Genomic DNA, 10062 nt, shown 5'->3' with positions numbered 1-10062 from the left:
AAAGTAATTGGGAGCGGCACAGTTTTGGGCGTGAATCCTCTAAAATTCGTCATCTCCTGCCTTTGAAATGTTGAGAAAACAATGTCAGGGAAAACCAAATTATTTGGACACCTGGCCATGACAAATACTGGAAGTGAAAATATGGATTTGGAGGTCTACTGATCTCTGAAGATTTTTTAAAAGATGTTGGGAGTGTTTGTGGGAACCCATTCATTCAGATGAACACTGAAGTTCCTTCACGCAAAATCCCATCTCCTCTTTGTTGTCACTGGTGCCTTTCTGTGGGAGCCATAGAAAAGGCGAAGCCCACATATGGTGTTAATCCTTGGTGGGTTTAAGTGTTGGTTGACGTATTTAGGCATATTTTACCAGAAAATGTTATTCGAACTGCAAAGTGTACTAAATACATTTGTATCACAATTTTCTGGTCGGAAGTCAAGACCAAAATATTGACCGAGAGACAGTTCGTTTGTCAAACACTCATAATATGCTCAGGTGGCACTATATCTGTTACACATTGAGAAACTGTGTTGCTGTTCAATCCTGCGGCATCTGTGAGGCTACAGAAAACAAAATCCATTGTTTTAAGCCAGTATACACTCCTTGGGTGTCTTGAAAGGCGCTTATAAATAAAATCTATTATTATTATTATTATAAATGGGCAAGAAAAATAGACTCAATCAACAATGTTCAATTGTTACAAACTGCTGCAGCAAATGGTTGCATTTCCAAGACATAAACACAAATACTTGAAAAGGAAAGAAAATAATCACAATGGCAGAGGAGGAAGAGCACCTGGATTTGTCTTTTTTTTTTGATGGAAACAATAACAGACATTTTTCGGGAACAATGACCCGACTTGACCAAATCAGAGGCTCAGGATGCCACTCAAAAGAGGCCCACTTTTGTCCCATTTGAGAAAAGGCCTCAGCATGAACGTCTTCTCTCATATTGGAACCGCCAAACTGGAACACAATCAGTTTGGTCGACTTCCAAGCTGTTCCAGTTTCAAAACATTTCATTCATTGCAGGCTCAAATTACCTTTGCTGCCCATGTTTTAAGTGACATGTTAGTATTTGTATATGCGCTACAAGAGCAAAGAGGTGACCCACGTATAATACAAAGAATACAAAATCAAGATAAAGGAACACAGCTCACCCTTTTTCAAATACACTTTTTCAGATGTGAAACAAATGCATTTGTTGTCAATGTTCTCAGGTCACTTTCACGCCAGTCATTAGCCACACTGCAAATCGGCCTGTGTTAAAAGTTCAGGGACAATGATAAAAACAGAATGCCGGTGTTGCATTCACACCACTCGGTAATAAAATAGCCTGTGCAGTCGAAGATGTAACACAAATGCATTGTTAACATGGGGTGTCACTTGCTGGATTTGACTCTGATTGGTGTTTATTTGAAATTGAAACCACACCCTCACGTAATCACGTAATTTGAAGTTCACTGGTTAGAGTCAAGAGAATTTTCGTCAATATCACCTTCCTCCTTGCTTGCAAGATGGAATCAAACTTTCCTAAGGTATGCAAACCTCCAACATGATGGTGTGTGATGAAAAAAGTGTTATAAGTGTTATAACCTGGTCTCCACTTGAGTTTTCAGTTTCCTGTTGTTACTAATTAAGATTCCGTATCATTCACATCTTTACAGTACTTGAAACGATAGACCACTTGGCCAGTCATTGCATTTTCTTCAATGCCACGGTGTCGGCAGCTGGAGTGACAAGCTGCACGTTTATTCAAACTTATTTACGTGACTTTTCACTCTGCGTGAATTATGTTTCAGAGTCAATACTGTGTATATGTGACCTTGTAGGAGCCCTCTACCCCACACAAAACTGCTGATGAGTTGTGACTGCTCTGGCGAGTCACCCAGCTAGCTCGATTTAGTCGCGTGTGCATCATTTGTCAGCTGTTTGATAAGTGTCCTTCATCCAATTTGAAAGACAAGGCCTCACCAACTAGTTTTGTGAGTATTGAGTTGCACACACTTCTAAGGTTTCTCATTATTGCCATATAGTCTTAAAGGACTAATGGACTTCAGTATGTAATATTAATTGTTTTGTGTCCATATTCTTCTCTCTGTTTGTTTTCCTGCCATGTAACTTTGAAGGTGGCTCAAAGACTCTGCAGGACCAACTCAGTCTGAACAGCCATCAGGTGATGAATGCATGTCCATGATGGAGCATTTAACAAACCAGCCAGTTGTGAAAGTTTCCAATTGAAGGCAACGTTAACGTACAGAGAGATGCTACACTTTCCAAACCAGGTGTCACGGTCTTGTCAAATATGTAATATAGCCACTACTGGCTGGGTTAAAAACTATGGAACTGAATTCCAGAATGGAATGATTGTATGTGTAAGTACTGAAAAGGAATTCCCTACTTTCAGGAAAATTGTTAACATCATCACAATAAAACATTTCTTTTGAACACCAGTTTTATTACTCTGAGTTTTGATCATTACTTGAATCTACTGTATTTAGCGTTGAGGGGGATTTATTCACAGATTTTGGTGTGTCTGACCTGATTGTACTTACGACATGATGTGCAGTTTTCATATGAAAATTATGAAAGAACATATGTTGTGCCCAACTGCTGCCTTGTATGAGCTGTCTGAAACGGATTTAACAAAAGAAAATAGTTTTGAATTGAAATCCTGTGTTTTATTTCAGGTAGTGAAGCATGGTTTATTCCCCCCACCCCACCACAACCACACTGTATAGTGTTGGCATGAACACTCATTAGTGTTAATTTAAACGCTCAGAAAAGTCCTTATTACTGCACTGTAAACACTACATTTTGTTGCGGTAACACACGATTGAGTGTTGAACATTTTTGTGAATATGACTTTAACACCAGTAAGTGTGGCTGCATAGACATAGATATAGAATGAACACAAGCCTATGGTCAGTGCAATGTCCTACATGCTATTCACAATACATTCTTGGTCATTAAATAACTGGTATTGCACGCCTACTGCTCGAAGACAGCTGGGATAGGCTCCAGCATGCCCGTGACCCTCGTGAGGATAAAGTGGATTAGAAAATGGATGGATGAATGAATAGTATTGCTCAATTTTGAATAGAGCAATAAGACCCTTCACTTTGTCTCAGTAATTTTCAATAAAGAAAAAGTAAAGCAGAAATAGACATGCAAGTAATAGTCTGGCCTCTGTTCAGCTGAGTCAACAGACTGCTGAGATCCGCCCACTCACAATAGGAGCTGAGCACCGTGCAGCTTTTCACGTAATCTCCCCAGCTATGTGATTCTCGCCAGTCAGTGTCCATCACCAGCCTTTGTGTTGATAATACTCTACTGAGGGCTCACTTCACAATGCTGGGGGAGCTCAGAGTCCCCCAAACACCCTCTCACTCCCTTTTTGGGGATATTTACTATGATGTCCTTTCCTGGTTCAATGGCTTGTGGATCAGCCTCATGATTAACACTGACCTTTTCAAATATATCGTATTTGGGCTTGTATGAAACTTTTCTTACAGGGTGGTGCCTAGATCATGAAATTGCGATGTCAAAAAAGGGGTTTGAGTCACGATGATGTCAACAGAAGCATCCACCCAACCTCATGTCTTTTTGTAATCCTCCTCCACACACCAGAATATAGCCATTAGCATGTGTTACGGGTCCTTGTTTTACGATCTAGTTTTGTATCTACGGAGGTGATGAGTGTAAATTTCCCCAGTGTGGAACAAATAAAGGATATCTTAACCAGAATGTGTCCTAAATCGGAATGCCACGTAATCTATCGAACCTATGCTAACACAACAGTAAATGCAATAATTACGTTTTGTATGAAACAAAAAATCTTAGGCCATGTATACAAAATAATCTAATAAAAACTTCAAAGTTGTAACTGAGCATGCCTTTTTTGTGCCATATGACAATGTATTCTCATGCTGCACTGCAAACCCGTTCACTTGCGCCCTGTTCAGAACAACACACTATCTGAGGAACCTTGTAAACTGAGGACCTCTTAAAAAAAACATACATATCGGAACTCAAAGAATTTCCTGGAATAAAAATGTAAATTTGAGCGTTTTGGATTTTTAAAAAAGTTTATGGATGGGGCGGCCCGGCGGTCCAGTGGTTAGCGCATCGACCTCAAAGTGCAGACGTTGTGGGTTTGATCCTGGCTCTGGCCTCCCTGTGTGGAGTTTGCGTGTTCTCCCCAGGCCTGCGTGGGTTTTCTCTGGGTACTGTGGTTTCCTCCCACATTTCCCAAAACATGCATGGCAGGCTGATTGAACATTCTAAATTGTGCCTAAGAGTGAGTGCGGATGTTCGTCTCTGTGTGCCCTGCGATTGGCTGGCAACCGGTTCAGGGTGTCCCCCGCCTACTGCCCGAAGACGGCTGGGATAGGCTCCAGCACGCCCCGTGACCCTTGTGAGGATAAAGTGGTTCAGAAAATGGATGGATGGAAGTTTATGTATGCCTTTCATTGGATGGCAGTTGTATGAATGTTCAAAGCATAACTGGTATAGTATAGCACTACAAAATTGTGTCATACTTTTAACTTTGCATGCTCGGGCTTCATGTTTAAAGTACCTTTCAGAGCACCTTATTTTAAAAAAACTATGATGAACATGACAACGCCAAGTAAAAGTTGTACTCCTAAGATTGTTAACACATAACAATGACTTGTTGTATGTCTGTACCATTATAACCAGAGGAAGCCCTGCAAATGTTTACTCCATGTCTGCGATGGACCCAAAATGGCTCTCTGACCCACTTTTGGGTCCCGAGAATCACTGCTGTAGAGGACAGCTGGTTGTGGCAAGAGACCATGTTGTTTAGGTCTGTCTGTAAACTTGACCCCGCTTGACCGCATCATTCACTTTTGCTCCTTTTCATTCCTCAAACATGATGACTTTGATATATGAGAGGAAATGCGACAACAGGAAGCACCACTACGTCAGCCACCTGTTGAATGCACTTTGCTTCTTAGCTGGAGATTTTCAGCAAAAAAACTAAACACGGCGTACGTAACCTGCACACTCCCAAGATTCTGGGCTTTGGTTGATCTAAGACAAACAACTTTGTTTCCTCTTTCTGCACAGCAAGGGTCGTGGGCCCGCCAAACACAAACGAACAAAGGTATCCTTTCATCGTCGGGTTATTACAGTGCATCACAAAAATTGAAAACTGCCTGTTGGTAAGGGGCACAAGGGCTGGATTTACAATGCATCATTTACAGTCTTGATTTATTTATTTATTTATTTATGTATTTATTTACTGATTTATTCATTTATTTTAATTTTAATTTTTGCCAAGACACACATTTGGGATATGCTTCATGGCAGCCCGAATAGGAAGAGATGCAAGGAATTCAAACTGTCTTCAAAAGATGTACAAAAATGTACTTTGTAAAATGTATCAGAACTGCCAGTGCAGCATAAACACATCAGAAATGAATTGGGCAAACTGCAGTGATAAATCCAGCCAAGGTCTTCCAAGATCTAATCAGATCATACTTGGTATTGACTGAACAATCAATATTATTTGTAGGACATGGTATGTTACAGATTTTCACCATGCTCAGGAGTGAAGGATTCCTAAAAAGACATTGTTGTGATCACAGGCGCTTTGTGAGGAAGTGCCGTAGACCTTGTCCGACGTCTCCAGCAAAGAGTTATGGACTCTGACTCTTTGTCCCGACTTTTCCCTTGGCTCATGGCTTGCATGTCTGGTCGGGCAAGGTCGCAGGGTGTCCTGTCATTCATCTTCCCAAACATTTGGAATGTAATCGGCTGGCAGGAGCTCGTGCCAAGCCATGCCCCCCACTGGCTGTTAAAGCACTGACTGATGGTCATGCTCTGAATGGGAGTGGACATGGTAACTGGGTGCGATTTTTTTTTTTTTTTTTTTTACAAAACCATGGATACGGAACATATGAGGAAATGTCCTCTGCAACAGGGGTAAGTGGCCAAAAGAGGAGCACAGTCATTGTGACTGTTTTTTTGTTTTGTTTTTTTAACCTTTAAAGCCGGTTTTGCCTGTCTGTTTCTGCTAGAGGGAATATAACCACTGCACTGACCAAATGCGAATAAGCATCCTCTGGATCGATTCTGGAGTGCCCTTGCTTGCCATGCAAGCACCATTAGCAAGTAGAGTAAGTGACTATAAATGCCCATTAGTATCAAGCTTTTTTCTCACCCACATTGAAATCCCACACATTTCACCGATCCAAATCCGGCATTTATTTGCCTCCTCCTTTGATACAGAACACAGCAAAGCAGGTTATTGCTCCAACTCCCAAGTGTCAAACTCAAGGCCTGGGGGCCAGATCTGGCCCGCCACATCATTTTATGTGGACTGCGAAAGCTACTGAAACATCAAACACTTCCATGATGCTTGCTAAAATCTCTACCAAAATTTTAAATTCTCATATTTAATACATTTGAGACATCCTGTAAGCTTTTTCTTGTGACCAAACTCCAAACCATTATTATTTACTTTTTTATATGGTTTCAGTCAGAACGGCCCTCCAAGGGAAACGGCAACTAACGACAAAAATGAAGTTTGACGCCCCTGCTGTAACTACTTTATGAAATATTTCTAGTCACAGAATTGCTGAATACGTTATACAGGGCAACACAACTTTTTTTTTACAGTTCTGATATTACCCCCATGCTGGATTACGGCGAGGTCAGGCTGTTCCACTATTTCACATCGCAGGTGTGTTATAAAGAACAAAAGAGTTGTTTCTTTGTCACTAATCTAATGACCTCCTATGAGCAAACTAGCATACTGGAAGTTCACATTGGGTCACATTGGTTTGCAACTGAAATTTGACTGTGCTGAGGGTTGTGGGACCAACGACCATTATGCTGTAACAACAGTATCATGGAAAGTTGCAAGGAATATATCCCAATTGTTACACATATCGATTGTCAGGGTTAGTCAGTTGCTTTGTGGAGTTTATGGCTTTTAATGTGTATTTTTACTAACTGAGTCTATCAGTAGAATGTTTGATTTTTGTTGTGCTAGTTAGCATGTAAACAGCTAAACTGGTCTCAATGTTGCCTCTGCTGGGTCATTCAGTTGACACCCCTTGGCCCGAACATCCTTGTTATCATTTACATTTCTTCCACCTCCACCTGAAAGTGGAGCACCAACCAGCCGTCTAAAATTGAAGCCATCTGTTTGGCTAATTGCTGTTGGGCTGTTCCTATCAGCAGACACTGATAGCTTCGACTGTAGACGTGCATACACTTCACTTGAGTGTCTATATCTGTTGCCGGTAAAATGATAAACCTGCACTTTGCATGAGAATGTACTGTATGTTTTTAGGCTTTTATCTTACCTCAACTGGAATTTAAATTGTTTGGTTCGCATTGTCATTACGTTGTCTACTAGAGCAAGGTCAATTGTTTGATGAGATCAGGGTGTAGAGTGAAGAACCCAGGAGCAACATGACCAGAGAGGTATCTGACTTGGTTATGAAACTTTTTTTTTGAGTGACATAGCCCCACTAGGAATACTTCCCAGGTGTTTTCAAGACGTGGGTTACCCGATGTTTTAACTGTTGTTCGGGAAACTGATAGTGTAGTGTAAAGTGGCCTGAATCTGAATCTGAATCAACCTCACACTCAACACCACAAAAACCAAAGAGTTAGTCATGGATTTCCGCAAACACAAATTGGACCCAGCCCCTCTAATCATACACGGTGACTGCGTGGAAAGGATGCAATCATTCAAATATTTGGGGGTCCACATCACTGACAACCTCTCCTAGTCTGCTAACACTGCAGGGGTGGTCATGAAGACACAGCAGTGACTCCATTTCCTGTGGGTGCTCAGAAGGAACAACTTGGAGGAGAAATTGCTGGTGTCCTTCTACAGAGCCACTCTGGAAAGCATCTTCACATACTGTATCACAGTGTGGTACTGGGGTTGCACGGCAGCAGACAGAAACCAATCGCAGGCCCATCCGCTCACTAACATGAAAGTTCCAGGATGTGGAAAGAAGTTGCAGTACAGTACCAGGAAACGCCCCACACAAGCACAGGGAGAATACGCAAACTCCACATAGCAGAACCCCAAATGCCAGACTGTGAGGCAGACTCACTATCTCCAACAAATAGCGTGCGTTTCCAAAATATGGCGGACATGTTTGCGTTTTGCTGCACAGTAACTTGTTTCTTAAGGACAGTTGGATTTCCTTGTAAAGCTCTCCATGACGCAACGAAGCTTAAAACTTTCTTAAACCAGTTGCTTAGCTGGTCTGCATGTAAACACCGAGGCAATACCGAATTACGAAAGTCCGGGCGTTACCAATTATTTTTGACAATCTGTTTCATAGGGGGGTTTCTGATAACCCCTCACCCACTGACCCCTGAACTGACGATGTTTGGACACATTCAGGTGTCCATTGAAATAACAAAGACAGGAGAAAGCTCTCTCCCTACGAATCCTTCCCCCTTCTCAGTCCAACTACACAATTGCACCTCTGTTGTGACCCTCTAAAGCTACCCAAATCTGAATCCCTCTCAGCTGCTTATGGCTTTGGCCTTCTTCCAGGAAGAAGGAACCCAGCCACTTCAAATCTGACACAGGTTAGTTGAGTTTTATGTTGTTTTTCCAGTCAATAAATTGACAACGAAACAATGTGATAACCAGGTTGTTCTGCTTCTGGCAGCATTCTTTTGTGCACAAAAGCTGTTGTTAGTTACCAAAGGCATGTTTATATGTTGCTGTTCTGTGAAGGATTAGCTGTGAATGTGTTGCATAACAAGGTGGAATTCTGATTCCCTGGAGAACGCGTTTATGAGCGCTTGAGTGCGCATGAAAATGGAGCTGTTTCATTCGAATTCATTTGGATTATTGGCATCATTGCTCTTTAGCTCAATACTCAACGCAGAGCCCCAAGTAGTTGCTTTGATTTATCGACCTCAAAAATATAAACACCTCCCTCAAATAATGATCATAATACCTCCCGACGAGGTGCAGTGGCTCAACTGGTCGCCGTCTGCTGCACTCATTGAAAATGAAAAACGCCACCCTCAAATGGACGCCGCCCTGTTTGCGTTAGGAAAGCGATGGTTAGTTGTTGTGATGACCTCAGTTAACTCAACATACAAATCCTTTGGCTCAGGGCTGGGCAAGTCCGGTCCTCGAGGGCCAGTTGCCTGCATGTTTTAGATGTTTCCCTCCTCCAACACACTTGATTTAAATGATCACCGAATCAGCAAGATGCGCAACGGCACGAAAACAATCCGGCTCTGTTTAGGGCTGCATAGAATATATACCTAGTCATGAAAGTCTTTGAGTGTTGCATGCGGCTTATTTATGTGACAAAAGTCGACAAGCCTCATTGGTTCAGCGCAGTCTGCCTCTCTGTTCATGCCATTCTAAAAAAATAATCATTCCTTATTTAGTTTTAAAGTAGTTTTCAGTATAATTAGCTGTATGAAATGGTGTCAACTGCATAAACTTCTTGATGGATGTCTGTTCAAGGGCAAGGCTGGACTAGACTGTTGGGAGCATGTGCATTGTTGCAGTTTTGTTTATTCCACATTTGCTAAGCTCTCATTTAAGCCACACAAAGAACATTGGTTGTGCTCAAATGTTGGTAAATTTTTGAATCACTGCTTAAATCGCCGCATACTGCCTGACAGCTTGCAACAGATCCAAAGGAAGAAGTTCCACTGAAAAGCCAGGAACTTGTAATTTGTAAACTATAGTATGCTTTAGTTTGTCGTCTAAGAACATGATGTTGAAGCTATTTTGTTTCGTAAGGGTATGCATTGTTCACCTCAAACAATTGTACAATAAAGTACGTGATGATAATGTTTCCTTTTCTTGCACCAATACTCCACGACTACATCTACACCGGGGCGACCCGGTGGACCAGTGGTTCGCGCGTTGACCTCACAGTGCAGCGGTACCGGGTTCAATTCCAGCTCCGGCCTCCCTGTGTGGAGTTTGCATGTTCTCCTTGGGCCTGTGTGGGTTTTCTCCGGGTACTCCTGTTTTCTCCCACATTCCAAAAACATGCATGGCAGGCTGAATGAACACCCTAAATTGTCC

This window comes from Hippocampus guttulatus, chromosome 8, assembly GCF_054856545.1.
Source record: "Hippocampus guttulatus isolate MCC_2025c chromosome 8, RoL_Hgut_1.0, whole genome shotgun sequence".
NCBI lineage: Eukaryota > Metazoa > Chordata > Actinopteri > Syngnathiformes > Syngnathidae > Hippocampus > Hippocampus guttulatus.
The sequence above is the reverse complement of the archived record's forward strand: the minus strand, read 5'-3'. Positions refer to the sequence as shown.